Source organism: Protopterus annectens, chromosome 7.part0 (genome assembly GCF_019279795.1).
Source record: "Protopterus annectens isolate FY-2018-M chromosome 7.part0, PAN1.0, whole genome shotgun sequence".
Lineage (NCBI taxonomy): Eukaryota > Metazoa > Chordata > Ceratodontiformes > Protopteridae > Protopterus > Protopterus annectens.
Genome location: NC_056739.1, coordinates 174,669,496 through 174,687,254, shown reverse-complemented (window position 1 = coordinate 174,687,254; position 17,759 = coordinate 174,669,496). Strand labels below are relative to the sequence as shown.

General features: G+C 44.6%; 1 protein-coding gene across 1 annotated transcript in view; it reads right to left on the bottom strand.

Annotated features, from left to right (window-relative positions):
* Positions 1 to 17,759, bottom strand: part of CEPT1 (choline/ethanolamine phosphotransferase 1) — a 615,941-nt gene that overhangs the window by 80,989 nt on the left and 517,193 nt on the right. The window lies entirely within an intron of this gene.

Genomic DNA, 17,759 nt, shown 5'->3' with positions numbered 1-17,759 from the left:
AGTTCCTCGCCATAGTTGGAGCTGGGGAGCTCTCAGAGTCATGGTAGTCCGGTTAGATCCGAGATAGTGGATTTGGCTCCAAAGTTTTCAGGTGTCCCTCTGTCTTGGAGCCTTGGCTTGGATCAGTCCAGCCCTAGCTTTGTATTTAATGGACCTGTCATCTGAGTTTGAGGGAGCCAGGATTCGAGAGCGCCACCTACTGGATTAGGGATCCCTCCCTTCTCAGGGGGCAATCGGCTTTTGAGGCTCTGGAGAGAGGCATGTCTGCCTCGGCAGCACAGACAGTACCTACCCCCATCAGATCTGCAGTCTTTTGCCTTACAGACCTTGCGTCCAATGACTCGACCAGACCTTCCACAGGGACAGTGGGTCCAGAAGCCCCAGGCTACCCAAAAGTGTTCCCCCTACTCTTCTGCTACCTCCCAGGAAGACCCCATGGAGGAGGTTTCTCAGAAGAGGAAGTGTAAGAGGAAACATCTAGACTCCACAGGGTAGTCTATTACCAAAGACACTGACCTCGATGAAGATGAGGGATCCCCATGGTCACCTCCATATGAAGTTTCCTTTGGGGACATCTTAGGGATCTTGAAACGGAGAGGTGGCTAAAAGCCCAGCAATCCATCACCAGAGGAGTCAATGTACCTGGCGGCTTATGGATTCCATCCATCTACTTCCTGGGTGACCCCGCCTGCTGATGATATAATTGAGTTGATCTCTCGGCAGGAATGGGAGGCTCAAGATTCCACTGAACCTACTCCTCAGAGACCAAATAAAATAATAACTTCACCGGAGGATAAAAAAGTTTGGTCAAACGGTGTTCTAGTAGATGCCATGGTCGTGATGGCGGCCACAAAAAAAGTACTTGAGGAAGAAAGTTCTACTATTCATCCTCCTAATAAGGATTTTAGGGCGCTGGATAGATGTGGGAAGTGTGTCTTCTCTTTAGCGACCTTCGTCTTGAGGTCCCTGAATTATCTTTCCCAATTTACCAGATTGCAGACGATCTGATCAAGGAGGCTATCAAATACTCACTCAGGAGCTGTGTCTGAAGAGGTACAGGATTCAGTCACCTCTCAGCTGTCCACCATGCATGCTATTGCTAACGCCTCCATGAGGCTAATTTCACATGTATCCGAAGGGGAGAGCACAGCTGCAGGTTGGCATCTCTATAAGGAGGCATGCCCGGACGCGCTTGTGCAACTTTGGTGAGCCCTTTAAGTCTTCATTCATCAACACTCCATTTGACCCAAAAGTCAGAAATACCATGTCCAGGTGCCAGAAGGATGGGAAGACCCTTTTTGCCATGAGCTTTCCTTTTTCCACTTCAGAGACCATACTCAAAAAATAAGAGAAGCATTTGAAAACATGGTTCAGAAAATCACAAGGGTCTTTTCCTCACGCACGTGGAGAAAGTTCCCCCAGGAGCAGAGGATGGAACAATAATGGAAGACACCGCCTTTGTGGCAGAGGAGCTCAGCACCATCAAGGGTCCAGAGATGCATTCTTCTGGAAGCCCTTAGTACCAAAAAAAAGACAGGGGACAGGAGACCAACTTTGGATCTCAGCAGATTAAACAAATCAGTTTGTCGAAGCAAGTTTCGGGTGGTCATGGTCCTTTCTTCCATTCTTGGAAAAGGATGACTGGATATGCCTGACAGACCTTCAAGATGTGTATTACCACATACAGATGGACAGGTCATCTAGAAGTCATTTATGCTTCCAGCTGGGAGCCAGTCACTATCAATTAAGAGTACAGCCGTTTGACTTCACTACAGCCCCCAGAGTGTTCACCAAATGTATGGCAGTAGTGGCAGCCCACTTGAGGCAGCAAGTATTCCGGGTGTTTCCATATTTAGACAACTGGCTCATTACCATTACTCCTAGATGCAAAAGACATGGTTCTTCAAACATGTTCTTTGTTAAGGATCACAGTAAATTACAAAAAGTCACATCTAAATCCCTCTCAAGAACTGGATTTAATAGGAGGAAACAAACACTATCAAGATGGTAGCATGTCTCCCATTATCAGGAGTTATAACCATAAGACAGCAGGTCAGAAAGTTAATACACAATTCAAGGGTATCTGCTCGAATGGTACTTCAAGTCTTAGGTTCTACTGCAGCAGCAATACTACTAGTTCTACTAGCAAGATTCCACATCTAATGTTATAGTGGCTGCTGGCAATACAGTTGTCAATCCTTCGCCAGACATGTCAGCCCCAGTAAGAATCAGGAACACTTACAAGAAGCATCTTTCATTGTGGATTCAATCAGATCAACTGATATAAGGTCGCCCTTTTGTTCCCCCTCACCCCAAGGCCACAGTGACCACGGACGCTTCCCAGATAGGGTGTGGAGGGCATTATCTGGGAAAAACAGTCCAAGACACCTGGTCCACAGAAGGGGTCAACTCTCACATAGAGATGAGAGTGGTGCTACTAGCACTGCAAGCCTTTCAGGATGCTCTTCCTCTGGGGACAATTACGATTCAATAGGACAACATGTCAGCAGTCTAGTATATCAACAAACAAGGTGGGACCAGATCATACCCCTTATGATGAGCGGTGCTCAGAGTATGGCAGTGGGCGATCTTATACAACCGCTTTCTGGTAGCAATGCATATTCCGAGAAAATCGACCATGACAGCAGACAAGTTGAGCAGAGCCATTATTATGCCTCAAGAGTGGACTCTCAACCAGAAAGTGGCAGAAGACATATTCCACAAGTGTGGCCAGCCTTGCTGCAACCTTTCTGCGTTCCCTCTGAACAACAAATGCAGCAGCTACTTTGCCCTGATCCTCCCAAGAGGGGAGTCCCTGAGGGATTCTCATTCATGATTGGCCTCTCTGTCTATTATATGCCTTTCCCTCAACTCCATTAATCCCCAAATTTCTTCAGAAAGCGAACATGTGGAAGAGAGAAGTAATCCCCATTGCCCCGTATTGGCCTTGACAAATCTGTTTTCCCCTTTCTTTGGCCTCACCTACAAAAGAAAAGTACAGCTGTGTACCTACCATAAATGTAGATGTTCGAGTGTATTCACTGTTGCAGTCATTACACTTGGGTTATCCTGCTGGCAGGCGACCCGTAGTCGGCCCGAGTTCCAAAGTCTTGGTCCGGCGTCGGTTGCTGTCGCCTCTTTCCTCACGTCAGTGGGCCAGGGGTATAAAAGTTGAAACCGACGCCATTTTCTTCAGTTTTTCTTGCCCCTGATGGCAGGTGCCCCCAGATATGAAGGCTGTAAAGATAAAAAATATGCCAACCAACCATGCATATATCACTAAAAACATTTTCTTCTTCTAAAAGCAAATACACCACATAGGTTGTATAGAGTTGAAAAGTACAGAATAGTCCCAGCAAAGAGGGGGATGGTGGGTAACCAGGACTGCAACAGTGAATACACTCGAACATCTACATTTATGGTAGGTGCACAACTGTACTATGTTCGTGTTTCACTGTTGCAGTCATTACACTTGGGTAGAATCCCAAAGCTTAGGCAGGGTGGCTGGGTCTAGATTGGATTTGGCGACGCTAACAAGCCCTGCAGAACTGCAGTGGCAAAGTCTGCTCTGGATATGGAGTAGAGAGGTAGGTGGTAGAGCTTGGTAAAAGTGTGCACTGAGCTCCAGGTTGCAGCTTCTAATATGTCTTTGGTTGGTACCCCTCTGAGGAACGCTGTTGAAGTGGCTGCTGCTCTGGTAGAATGAGGCCTAATGCTCTTAGGCACAGATTTGCCATGTTGTGCATAACAGAAGCGGATGCAGTGTCCATTTGGAGATTGTCTGCTTTGTAATAGGTTTTCCTTGTGATCCTGCAGCATATGCTACAAACAGTTGCTCAGTTTTTCTGAAAGCTTTTGTTTTGTCCAAGTAAAACTGTAGCTGCCTGTGAATATCCAAAGAGTGCAGAAGTCTTTCCCCTTTATTCTGGGGATTTGGGTAGAAAGTAGGCAAATGAATAGTTTGGTTTAAGGCTACATTGGAGATCACTTTTGGCATGAATGTTGGGTTTGTCCTTAGAGAAACCCTGACCTGGTGAAAAATGATCAAATGCCTTGAAAAGATCCAAGAAGAGCTGAGGATATATAATTATTGTTGCAATTATGGTTTACGGTGTTGGTAAAAGCTAGGAGGGCTGAAGTAGTGCTGTGGTGAGGTCGGAAGCCATGCTGAGTGCCTGCCATAAGGTGATTCTGGATAAGGTGGTGCATCAGTTGTCTATGAATGCATTTTTCCATAATCTTTGCAAGTGGAGAGAGTATAGCTATTGGCCTATAACTGGATAATTCAGTAGAGCTGCCTCCTTTGTGAAGTGGGACTACATAGGATATTTTCCAGATGGTGGGAATTTTAGCTTCTGCTATGGCTCGATTGATTAGTATTGAGACTAGGTAAGCCATAGCATCAGCTGATTTTTGTAGGTACTCGGTAGGGAGTTGATCAGCAGAGAGTGTTGTGGGTTTTAATTTTTTGATCAAGGTATGGATAAGTGAAGTGGCGACTGGTTGGAAGCTGATCGAGAGTTAGTTTCTAGGGGTGGTACCTTCAGGGTCGGGGGAGCTATGGCTTGAATTGTCTCTGTAAAGACTCTGTTAAAACTGTCTGAGACATCCTCAGGGGGTTTACCAATGGTAGCAGCGGGGATAGGGGTTGAAGTTTGTCCAGGATGTAGTAGTTTATTTACATCTGCCCAAGACATCTGAGGGTTAATTTGATTTACTGTCTGTGAATTACAGTAGTATTGTTTTTTGTCTTGTAAAATGGATTTTTTCATTTAATTCCTAGATTGCCTGTATTTAATGTGATCTCGGGGTTCTTTAGTAGTACGCCATAAAGCCCATGCTTTGTTTCTAAGGGTAATTTTGAGTTTGGACTCTTTAGAAAGCCCTGGTGCAGTTTTTGCCTTTGTTCTTTTTGAGCGAACAGGTGTATGCGAATCAAGGATCTCAATGAATTTGTTGTTAAAGTATACAACTGCTTCCTCTAAGGGAGGTGTTTTAGAACAGACAAATTACATGAGCTTAGTTCTTGTTGGAATTTGGCAGGGTCAAAGTTTTTTTTTGTTTCTTACCACTCTGAGTAAGGGTTGTTGGGGGTTAATGGCTTTGTGCTTAATTATATAGGCGAGAAGGCAATCACTTAGGTCATCAGGGAGGGTCCCAGAGGTGTACAATTGGGGGTGACTATTTATGAGTACTCAGTCAAGTATGCTTTCTTTTTGGTTAGGTTTACCCATCTTGGTAGGGGTGGTTATGATTTGGGTAAATGCATGCAGGTTAATATGGGTGGTTGGGGATTCTGAGGAAAAGGTGCCCCAGTCTATGTTAAAATCACTTGAGTAGTAGGGTTTCTTGGGGATAGTGACATGATAGCCAGTGAAGGGCATCTTCAAGTGTAGATATAATGTTACCTGGGAGAATGTACATACAGATGATATTGATACATTTATTTTTATTAAGTTACAATTTGGTGGCAAGAATCTCTGAGTTATTAATCTGAGGTGGTTGTATAGCATCTATGGTGACATTCAACTCATATTTGTAGAGAACAGCTACCCCCCCCCCCCCCTTCCTGGAAACACGATCCAGCCTGTGTATGTTGTACCAAGGTGGTAACACCTCATTGTCTGTAGTGTTAGGTTTCTGTAGTGTTAGGTTTTAACCAGGTTTCAGATAAACAGACAATCTCAGGGGAGTGGACAGCCAGGAGTGCATGCAGTTCATGTCCCTTGTTATTAATGCTTCTAATATTGAGGTGACAGGCCAGGAAAGAGTTAAGTTGGCCTATTAATTGTAGGTTTGTAGCTTGGATTACAAGTAGAGGGGGTATGTATATCTGAAGTGGATGGGCCAGGGTTAGGGTGGATATCACCACCAAGTGTGAGGTTAGATCTATACCTAGTGATGAACTTCAGGAATTTGTTTATAGGTTTATGGTAGTGTTTGGATCTAGAGCTAATGTGTCTGGGATTGATGTGTTGATAGAGTGAACAAGATGTTGGACAGGACACGGTACTGTAAGTATGGTTAAAGGTGGGAGGATTTATAGCTAGGGTGATAGTATGGCCTTTCGGGACCTGAAATCCTGTGAGAAACTGGTTTTCATACAAGGTAAGGAGGTATGGGGCGATCAAGAGGGGTAGTAAAAAGGAGTATATCATTATTTGTGATAGAGTTTGTGAGTTAAGGAACTGTTTTACCTGGTGATACAACACCAGAAGGCGGAGTGGTAAAATATAGGTACTGGAATGGGGGTGGGAGAATGCCAGATGAAAGCTGATAGGTTCTATTAAAATATAGGTAATGGAATGGGGGTGGGAGAAATTATGCCAGAAGAAAGCTGATAGGTTCTAGGTTCTAGTAAGAGGGGGAGCGACTACTGAATTATAAATTTAGGGGTATTGGGGGCGGGTGGGAATTGAGGGCAGGGAGGGCGCAAAGCGAGCCCAAGTGTAGTGGGGCTTTTGCAGTCTACAAGGTTTCCTAAGGCTTTCTAGAGCCGTATGGTAAGTATTTCATCTCTTAATAACACTAGCTGTAGGTTAGCTGTTTTTCATATAATTTTTAGTGAATTTGTTATAGTTTTATACAAATTTTGGGGTTGTTTTAAGATTAGATATACCTACTGCTAGAGGGCAGGGGGTAGACTACTCTTTATTTAGGGTTGGGAGTAAGCCAATTTGTAATGGGGGACAAACTATAGGTGCTTTAGACCCAATTCAGCAAGCTTACAGTTTAAAATGGAGAACAGTATTAAGTTTTAACCTTGGCAGTTTGTAATGGGCTGACTTCACTGTATTAGGCAGAGGTTCAACAGGGTAGCGTCCTTCTAGGTCAAAGAGCACTTTTAGGGATGTTATATGAGGAAAACTACCTGTAAATTAGAGTAGAGTAAGATAAAATAAATAGTCAGCTAGGAGGTAATGCAGTACTTTTATTACAGACCAAGGAGCAGGAATTAACAAGTTTACCAGCTATGAGGGATAGGGTTCTGCTATAAAGACATAGGAAGACATTAATACATTCAGCGCACAGTTAGCAGTTAAATCGGCTTTTAAGTAGTGTTTTATCTAGCACAGATCGGGCCAGTTAGATCTGTTTCCCCTACACATCACTGCAGGTAAAAAACAACACATAAAATGCATAGAACAGCAGCTATTCACATTGACTACAGTATTTACGGAAAGCTATAAGCTCTGGAAGCTACGAGCACCGTGAACACTTCTCACGGCAATTTAACGCCCTCATAATCAGGTTATCAGATGTGTAGACTTTCTTTCTGATCATGTCCAAGGCTCCAAATTCTTTGTCAGCTGGCAGGGGATTTTTGGAAGTGCTAGCTTTAGCTTCCTTAGGAACCTGTGTCACCACTTCAGGGTCTTCTAGAGGATTCTTGAAAAGGTATCTGTGGGAATCCAGATTTCTGCAGAATCTATCAGGTTTCCCAGGGATAGTGGGAGGGAATATGGCTACAAGGAAGAATCCAGCAAGACAATGCCCCCCACCTCTAAGACTGGAGGAATGGCAAGAGGTTTATGCTCAGGGAGTTTTAGAAATTCCCTAACCCTCTTTTTGGATTGTGGACAGTCCTGTGTTCCCATTTAAAGTGTTCCCTCAAGGTATGTAGGGTCTCTGCAAAGGCAATGTCCGGAGGGGGGGGGGGGTTCTAAGACAAGGCTATCACCAAAATCTGAATCCTCCATAAGAAGCCATATACAAACCTTCCTCAAAGGTGGATTCTTCATTATCATTCTCAGACTCCTGGGGGGAGATATCTTTTTTCCTTTTACCAGGAGAAGATTCAAGGGCAGAACCTGGGAATGAAAGGTGCCTGGATCTGACTATGGTGATCAAATCCTCAGCCAACCTACCTACGTCCTGCTGACAGGCCTAAGTTTGGGAGTGGCAGCCAGTAGGCCTTGGCTGGGACAAGTAGTATGCAGCATTTTTAGGAGGAGAGACCTTAGGCTTGAACCTAAGGGCAATGTCCATGATAGGGTCAGGATGCATGCAGATAGCCAAATCCTGGGGACGGAATACCAAGGTGATGATGAGACTCCGGACATCCCTTCAACAGTCTGAGAGTGGTCATTGATAGCCAGAACCTGTGAAGGGGCTCTGGACCCAACTGACAAGCTAAATCCTTTGGCTTGTGTGAAAGTAGAGGGACATGGCAGTATATCAGCCTCCAAACAGGTCTCAACAGAGGTTTGTGCAACAACCTTGGACTGCTAAAGCTTCTCACATTCTCCTATGACAACAAGCCATGGTGGACTAGCAGACGGCGAACAAGCATCACTCGGTACCCTAAGTTTTGGATGTTTTTCCCTCTTATACTAAGGGAGATCAACCTCAGTCTGACCAGTGGACTATATTGTACACAAAGTCCCTAGTGACTCGCTGAAGGGCTTAGCTAAAATCCCAGTCCTGTGCTTGATCATTCTACTGGTAAAGTGAGCACATAACCAACAGTAAGGTACATTGTGTTCTGGGTCTAAACAAGTTACACAAAAGGAATGAAAAATCACGGTGTGGTACCTGCTTGCCACAGCAGGGACAATTATTAACTTTCTTTGAGATTAGTCAAGAAAAATATGAAAAGCTCCCCAATGGATACTTGGCTTCAGCTGTCGTCTTTCTTTGGTACAGACCAACCAATGCACCGACTAGCACTCTGCTATGAGCTCCAGTGGCAAGAAAGAACTGAGGTTATGATGCCAACTGACTCCCTTTATACCCAGATGTCTAGACAGTGGTCAAGGCGTCTGACAGCTTCAGGAGGAGGAGAAAACTCAATGGTAGTCCAGCCAGCCAAGGGCTTTCATAGCAGGAAATCCCATCAGTTATGACTGGAACAGTGAAACACGAGGAAAGTACAGTTGCGTAAAATATAACCATAACCGTAGATGTCCTTCTCTTCACAGTTGCAGTATTCTTTACAATAGGGATCCCCTGCCAAGGGCAGCCCAACATCCGGCCAGTACACCAAAACCTTTTGGGTGTAAAGGATGAGCCGTATGTCACATGCATACTCTCCACTCACAGCGTAGGGCATAAAGGTGACGTCCAGACGTACCATCTTCAGAAGTGAAAAAACCCCAGCAGGAATGACAGTCCAAGGATAAAAATTGGTAACAAACTCATACAGAAGGAAAAATACAAGAGGTAGAAAGGAGGGAGTGAATACTGCAACAGTGAAGAGAAGGCCATCTACTGTTATGGTAAGATTTTACACAACTTTACTATTCCTTCCATATCACTGTTACAGCACTCTCTACAACAGGGAGAGTGCAGAAGTTCAGGAAGAGGACTGGAAGGAGGAAGGGCCAGCAGAACCCTCTAGGAAGCCATGGAGAATGGCCCCGGCAAAGCCAGCTCTGGCCCTAGAAATCACATCCAACATATAATGTTTAGTAAGAGTATGCAAAGAAGTCCTGGTTGGTGCCTCAAGAATATAATTAGTATCCAAACCCTTGAAAAAAAGCACCAGAAGAAGACACAGCTTTAGTGGAATGAACTTACGGAGGAAGGCTCTTCCCATAGAAAGAATAGAAAAAAATAAATGGCTTTAGATATCCAAGAAGAAATAGTTTGCCTGGAAACAGCTAAACCTAAAGACATAGGATGAAAAGAAACAAAAATCTGTTCAGATTTATAAAAAGCTCTATGCAAATCCAAGGTGTGCAAAACCATCTCACTAGCAGACTGTGGAGAAGGGAAAAAAGTGGGCAAATGAACAGACTGATTAAGAGACTTGGACATCAAAGAAGGATTAGTACAAAAGGATACCCTGTTCTCATGGAAAACTAAAAAAGGAAGAACAGCCATAAGGGCTTGCAGCTCAGACACCTCTCTGGCTGAAGTAAGGGCCAAAATAACAAGTCTTCCAAGAACAATGTTGTAAGGATGCTGAAGCAGCAGGCTCAAAACGAGCCTGAGTTGATTTTTGTAAAATAAAATTAAGGTCCCTGGAAGGAAGGGTAGGCTTCCTGGGAGACCTAATATGAAAGATGCCTTTAAGAAACTTTTTGAACTCAAATCTAGTGGCTACAGGGGGAATCAAAGGCAGACAAGCAAAGAAAGCTGATAAGTGGGCCTTAACAGAAAAATATGCCAACCCAGCATTGAGCAATTCACACAAATGAGAGAGAACCAAAGGAAGAGCCACAGCAAGTGGATCCAGGTTATGAGAAAGACACCAAACAGAAAACCTCTTCCATTTGGTCAAGTAAGATTTCCTAGTAGTGGGTTTATTGGCCTCTTGCAGGACCCAAAGCACGCCCACAGAAAAAAAGGTGCCTATAGGGAACCAAATTCCTATCATCCATAATGTCATTTGAAAAGTGGACAAGTGGGGATGGATAAGTAATCCTTTGTCTTGTGTGAGTAGGTCCACCTTGTGAGGTAAACTGTGATGATTCCCCCTGGCAAGATGCAGAAGAGGGAACCAATGCTGTCTGGGCTAAAAGGGAGGTCACCAGCAAGATTTTGGGAGCATCCTGTTTTTATCTTGAAAATGACTTTTGGAATGAGTGAAAGGGGAGGGAAGGCATAAAAAAAACTCCCCTTCCAAAAAAAAAAAAAAGAGAGAGAGAGGGCACCCACCTTCCAAGGCCAGAGGGCATGGGACTCTGGCACAAAATAGAGGAGGTTGTCTGTTCAGAGGGGAGGCAAATAGATCTGCTTAAGTGGTACCCCACTGGAGGACATTGTCCATAAACACATCCCTATGAAGCATCCACTTGTTGGATAGTGTTATGGACCTGCTTAAAGAATCTGCCACTATGTTCTGATCTGAGCAAATGTAAACTGCCTGAATAGTCACCTGATATTGAACAGCTAGCTCTCAAACCTGAATGGATAACCTGCATAGGAGATACCTTGTTCTCCCTTGCTTACTGACATACCACGTCACTATGGTATTGTCTGTGAGAATCTTGAGAGGTCCTGGAAGAAAATGAAAAGCCTGAATAGCCAGCAGAAGAGCTCTCATCTCTTTGACACTGATGTGGTCTTTCTTTTGTCGAAGCGGCCAAAGACCCTGTACCTTCAGATGTCCAAAGGAGGCCTCCATCCCATGTCCAAGGCATCTATGAAATGTTCCTGAGAGAGGACTGGAGGTTGAAGAGGAAGCCCTGGGTTGAGGGACAACTGATGAATCCACCAATAAAGTTCCAGCTTGTGGCATGGAAGTAGGGGAACTAGAAAATCTGAAGGATGACTATGTTGAAGCCAAACTGACTTACCAAACTACTGAAGCTTTCTCATGTGCAGCTTGGCTACAGGGAGCATAGGAATGCTGGAAACCATGTAATCCAGAGCCCTCAGAAATTCTCTGGCTGTTACTGAAGCCAGAGGAAGAAGGGATTGAAAGAAAACAATGAGAGTTAAGGTATTGGGAAGCCGGTATTAGAACGGTCTGGAACCTGCAACCCAAACAAAATATGATCCAGAGAATATGTGGGAAGGACTTCTGGAAACTTACAGTAAACTCCAGGCTTTGCAGGACAGAAATAGTAAAGTGTAGATGCTAAAGTAAGAGCTCTTGAGAGGAGGCCTGAAAAAGCAGGTATTCCAGGTAGGTTAAGACCTGTATCCCCCCTTAGCCTGCAGAAAGCAATCACAGGAGCGAAGCATTTGGTGAAAATGTTGGGACAGTACAGAAGCCAAAGGGCAAAGCAGAGAACTACAAATGCCAGGAAGGAACAGAGAAATTTAAAAACTTCCTGGAAAAGGTATTAATAGGAATGTGTAGGTAAGCATCCTTGACATCCAGGGAAAAGTACAGCTGTGTACAATTACCATAAATGTAGATGTTCGAGTGTATTCACTGTTGTAGTCATTACATTTAGGTAATTCTGCTGGCAGGTTGCCCTCAGCCGGCCTGAATTCCAAAGTCTTGGGTCCTGCGTCGGCTGCTGTCGCCCCTTGCCTGACGTCAGGTGTATAAAAGAAGCAGCCAACACCATTTTCTTTAGTTTTTCTTGCCCCAGATGTCAGGTGGCCCCCAAAAGGGTTGCCAAAATTTAGAGATGTATAATTACATGCACCGATATAAAATTTACCTTCATCTACAAGCAAACACACCACATAGGTTGTATAAATCAGAGAAGGAAAGATAGGTTCCATCAGAAGAAAGAGGGGGGTGGTGGGTGGGTTACCTGGACTACAACAGTGAATACACTCGAACATCTACATTTATGGTAAGTGTACACAACTGTACTATGTTTTTCATGTTTCACTGTTGCAGTCATTACATTTGGGTAGAGTCCCAAAGCTAAGGTTGGGAGGCTGGAGCTAAACAGCATTAGGAGCAGTTATGAGGCCCTGCAGAACAGCAGTGGCAAAGCCTGCCCTGGATTTAGAGTAGAATGGCAGATGATAGTGCTCTGTAAAGGTGTGCACTGAAAAGGTGTGCACTGAACTCCAAGTAACAGCTTCTAAAATGTCCTTGGTAGGTACTCCCCTGAGAAAGGCTGCTGAAGTGGCTGCAGCTCTGGTTGAGTGTGGCCTAATGCCCTTAGGTACTGGCTTGCCATGGTGTACATAGCAGAAACGAATGCAGTGGCCTATCCACTTTGAAACAGTCTGCTTTGAGATAGCCTTTCCTTGTGATCCTGCAGCATATGTCACTAGTAATTGCTCTGTCTTTCTGAAAACTTTGGTTCTGTCCAATTAGAATTTAAGCTGTCTGTGTACGTCCAAAGAATGCAGAATTCTCTCCCCCTTGTTCTGTGGATTTGGATAAAAGGTTGGCAGGTGAATAGTTGGGTTGAGAGCCACACTGGACACCACCTTAGGCATAACTGTTGGGTTTGTCCTCGGAGAGAGAGACCCTGTCCGGATAAAAAATGATAAAAGGTTCCACAGCCATGAGTGCCTGTAGCTCTGAAACTCGTCTTGCAGAAGTTATTGCTAGGAGCAGAGCTGTTTTCCAAGATAAAAACTTTATATCAGCAGTAGCAACTGGCTCAAAAGGAGGCAGGGTGAGTGTTTCCAAGACATAGTTGAGGTCCCATGCAGGCATTGGTGATCTCCTTGGAGGTCTTAAATTTTTGGCTCCTCTGAGGTACTGCTTTAATAAGGGATGAGAAAAGATTGGTGGCTCTACATTGCAATGAGCCAAAATGGCAGAGGCATGAGTTTTAATAGATGAAAAGGATACGCCTTTGTCCAGCATCTCAGTTAAGTATTGCAAAATCTGAGGAATATTTGGCACAGCTGTATCAGTTCCTTGTGCCTGGTTCCAAGCACAGAATATCTTCCATTTTCCAGCATAAGATTTTCTAGTACTAGGCCTTCTGGCCTCCAAAATGACATCCATCACAGCTTTACTGAGAGGTGTGTTTTGTATGACTACATTATTCGCCATGCTGTCGAGTTTAAAGTTTTGAGTTGGCTGTGCAGGATCTGACTGTTTTGCTGGGACAGAAGATGAGGTATTTGAGGTAAGGTCCAAGCCGGGCATTGAGACAAGCTCCTTAATATTGGATACCAGTACTGACGGGGCCAGTCTGAGGCAATCAGTATCATCTTTGGCTTCTCCTGTCTGACCTTTAGGAGTACCTTGGGGAGGAGAGACAGAGGGGGAAATGCATATACTGATAAGTTTTTCCAGCTGAAAGATAGGGTGTCCACTTTCTATGCTTGTCTGTGATAAATCCTTGTGCAGAATCTTTTTAGTTGGTAGTTGTGAGGGGAGGCAAATAGATCTATGTCCTGGCATCCCCATTTCCTTGTTATCATGCTGAAGACTTGTGGATCCAGGTGCCACTCGTGGGGATCCATGATGTTTCTGCTTGGGTAGTCTGCCAGAGTATTTTTCCTTCCTGGCAGGAATTGTGCCTGCAGATGTACTTGGTAAGTCAATGCTGTGTCCCACAAAGTCATGGCTATTCGGCAAAGGGGGTAAGAATGTGTGCCCCCCCTGCTTGTTTATATACCACATGACCGTGGTGTTGTCTGTCTTTATCAGTAGTTGTCCTGGATGAAGTAGGTTTTGAAGGCTGTTAGGGCATTTTGAACTGCTACCATCTCTTGTTGATTGATATGTAGATGCATTTGGTTTGAGGTCCATGTGCCCTGAATGCATCTTCCTGCCATGTGGGCCCCCCAGGCATAATCTGATGCATCCGTTGTTAGTGTCTGCCTGGCTGGGGGTAATGTGAATGGCTGTCCCTTGTTTTGGTGACAAGCCTTTGCCCACCATCAAAACTCCTGTTGCAGGCAGGGAATGAGAGTAATCATAGTTTCCAGGCTGTGGCAATGTTGAGTCCAAACACTTTTTAGGTACCATTGAAGTTTCCTCATATGCAGTCTTGCATATGGAATTTGTAGGATGCAGGATGCCATGAAGCCCAAAGCCTGCAAAATTTTTCTTGCAGATAACTGGGCCTTTGTTGCCAACATTTTGAAATAGGTAGTCAGTTGCCTTTGTTTGTCTGGCATGAAATAAGCCATCTGGGCAGTTGTATTTAAGCTTGCACCTAGGAATATTATCTCTTGAGAGGGTACTAGTTTTGATTTCTTTTCGCTGACTGTGTACCCTAGGCATGTTAGAAGTTTTTTCACAAATGCCAGATGCTGTAGAAGAATGTCCTTGTTCTCTACTTGAATTAGGCAGTCTTCCAAGTAAGGATATATCTGTATTCCTCTTTGTCTGCAGAATGCAATTACTGGTGCCAGGCATTTTGTAAAGACCCTGGGCGCAGTAGATAAGCCAAAGGGCAGTGCAGAGAATTGGTAATGCATTGAGCCAGCCTTGAATATTGGGTATCTTCTGCATGCTTGTCTGATTGGAACATGCAGGTATGCCTCCTTTAGGTCTAAAGTCACAAGCTAAGCGTTCTTGCCCAGCATGGGCAGAAGCTGCTGCAAAGTCAACATTTTGAATTTTGGTATATCCAGGAATGTGTTCAAAATAGATAGGTCCAGTACTGGCCTCCAGGCCTTGTCCTTTCTGGGTACCAAGAACAGTCTTGAATAAAATCCTTGTCCCTTCTTTTGCTCTGGTACTTGTTGAATGGCCCTCATGTCCATGATGGATGAGACTTGTTTTTGTGCATCTGCCCATTGATTTTTTTGCAGATCTGGCCAGCCGTTTGCCTTTGTCAGGGTATGGAAATGGAACTTGTAGCCTTGTGACACGATATTTAGGACCCACTTGTCCTGGGTTATAATGTGTGCTAATTTTCCCCCTAAGGGTGCTGCCAGGAGATAAGTGCTTGGTGCAGGCAGGGGGAAGTCATTGGGACTGCTTCCTGTATGGTTGTGATTTGTCTTCTCCAACTTTGGAGGTAGAAGCCCCCCATTGCTTTGAGCGGTATGAACCTTGCGCCTGAGGTCTGCCTCTAGGGCGTCTGGGTCTGCCCCTTTGAGGTCTGTCTGACACAGGAAAGGACCATTTCTTTGTTGGCCAGTGTCTACTAAACCTAGGTGGCTGTACTTGTAAAAAGTCTTTGACCATTTGCATAGATTTAGCTTTGTCCTCCATTTTCTTTAACACCTCTTCTGCCTTAACACCAAACAAAGTATGCTGTAAAGGTGCATCTAATAATTTAACTTTAACATGATCAGGCAGATTTTGTTCCTTTAACCAAGCATGCCTCCTAATTACAGAACCTGTAACTGCGGCCCTGCAGGAGGCCTCTAAAGAATCAAAACCACATTACAAAGTATGCTTTCCAACTTGTTCAGCTGCATGCAATATACCTGCATTTCCTTGTTTTCTGCACATTCAGAGTTTAACAACATTTTCTGTTTAAGCAATGCCATGACATGTTGCTGATATTTGAGCATATGAAACTGACAGTTTAAGGCCCTTATAGCCAAGGTAGCAGATGTGTAAACCTTTTTTCCCCATCTATCCAGTGCCCTAGAATCTCTATCAGAGGGAGTAGGGTTTTTTGCAGCAGAAGCCTCAACTCCCTTGGGACCCTGAGAAATAGTTTCTGGGTCTGCAGCATGGTTTTTAAAAAGGAATTTAAGAGAGTCAGGAACCCTGTAATATCTGTCAGGCTTAACAGGAGCTGGAGGTAAGGAGTCAGGGGTAAGACTAGACTCTGAAAACACATCATCTACAATTTCCAACACAGCTGGGATGGCTACTGGCTTGTGTTGAGGTAGTAAAAGGAAATCCCTGAGCCTCTTTTTAGATTCTGAAAAATCTTGGCTCTCCCAGTGGAAAAGCTCCCTCATGGTATGTAAGGTTTCCCCAAAAGAATAGTCCTCTGGAGGAGAAGCTGAAGATATAGATTCTTCAGCATCTGAATCCTCATGGGGGGGGGGGGGGATATTCCTGATCAGAAGAGGAATCAGAAGAAATGGAAACCTGATCTGAAGACTCAGTCAGTCTCCTGCCTAGGCCTGTTATCAGGAGGGGGATGGGAACCCCTGATCAAGGTAATCAAGTCTTCGGCCATTTTGAGCATCAGTTTTTTGGGCATAGAGGCCTGACCACGTGGCTCTTGAGTTTGTTTCTTTGCTTTGTAAGGTGCTTTAGTCTTTGCCTTTGAAGCTGAAGTTGGTTTGATGTAAAGATGTTTAGGTATGAATACACCCTCAGAAGTCGGTGCCTGCTCAGCGGCTCCGGACCCATCTGAAGGGATAATATCCGAGGCTCCAATACCTTGAGTTTCCAGCAGCATGGCCGACTCCACGTGGGAGTCGGTAGCGGCCTGCGACTCTAAATTAGCGGGCATCAGGGGTCGCGAAAGCGCCTGAGAACCGGCGACTGGCTTAGGAGAAGCTTCGTCGTCGGTTTTGGGTCTCTGTTGTCTATCTATTTCCTTTTCTTTGCGTTTTTTGTGAACTCCGGTAGTCGGGTGGCTATCCGACGACATTTCTGGATAATTAAACCGGTGTCCAAAATAGTTTAAAGCAAAATCATACCAACGCTTAATAGTGCATTGGTTAAATCTAGCACAAAACCGATAACCAGAAACATTGTGATCAGGGCCAAGGCAAGGAATACATAAGAATGAAAATCCTTATGAGGTATTTGCTTCCCACAAGAAATACAATTATTAACTTTTTCTGACATAGGTCTGGAGCAAGAAAAAAGTTTCCCCAACGGGGTGCTTAGCTTTATTGAAGACTTCGGATCTGAAACTCGAACACAAAAATCTCAGGAGTCGGCCGACCAGCACTTGCAAACTGCTTCTGCTTCGGGCACCGCACGGCAAGAAAGACTAAAGAAAATGTCGTCAGCTGCTTCTTTTACACCCCTGACGACCTGACGTCAGGGAAGGGGCAACAGCATCCGACGCAGGACCCAAGACTTTGGAATTCAGGCCGGCTGAGGGCAACCTGCCAGCAGGATTACCTAAATGTAATGACTGCAACAGTGAACCACAAAGAACATCTAGAAAATCCTGAGGAAGTAGCATAGGAAACAAGGTTTGAAGGGACAGCATCCACAAGGAAGGGAGTTTCAAAAAGGTGTTTAGTTGAGAAAGATCCAAAATGGGCCTCCAGAAGCCTTCTTTCCTGGGGACCAAGAATATTAAACTCCACCCTTGTGAGGAGCTAGAATTTTTTGAGTTGTTCCTTGAGCCAACAAGCCCTGAAGCACCTCTGGAAAAAATGCAGTTGATCCTGAGGAGGTTAAGGACTGCCCAAGGGGGGGGGGGGTTATTTCCAAACCATGTAATGACCTTAGCAAATAATGGAAAGAACCCAGGAGTCTTGGGTGACTTTTACCCAAATAGAAATGGTCAGGGAAAGATGTAGAGAAAGAGGAATGTGACTCAGAAGAACAGGAC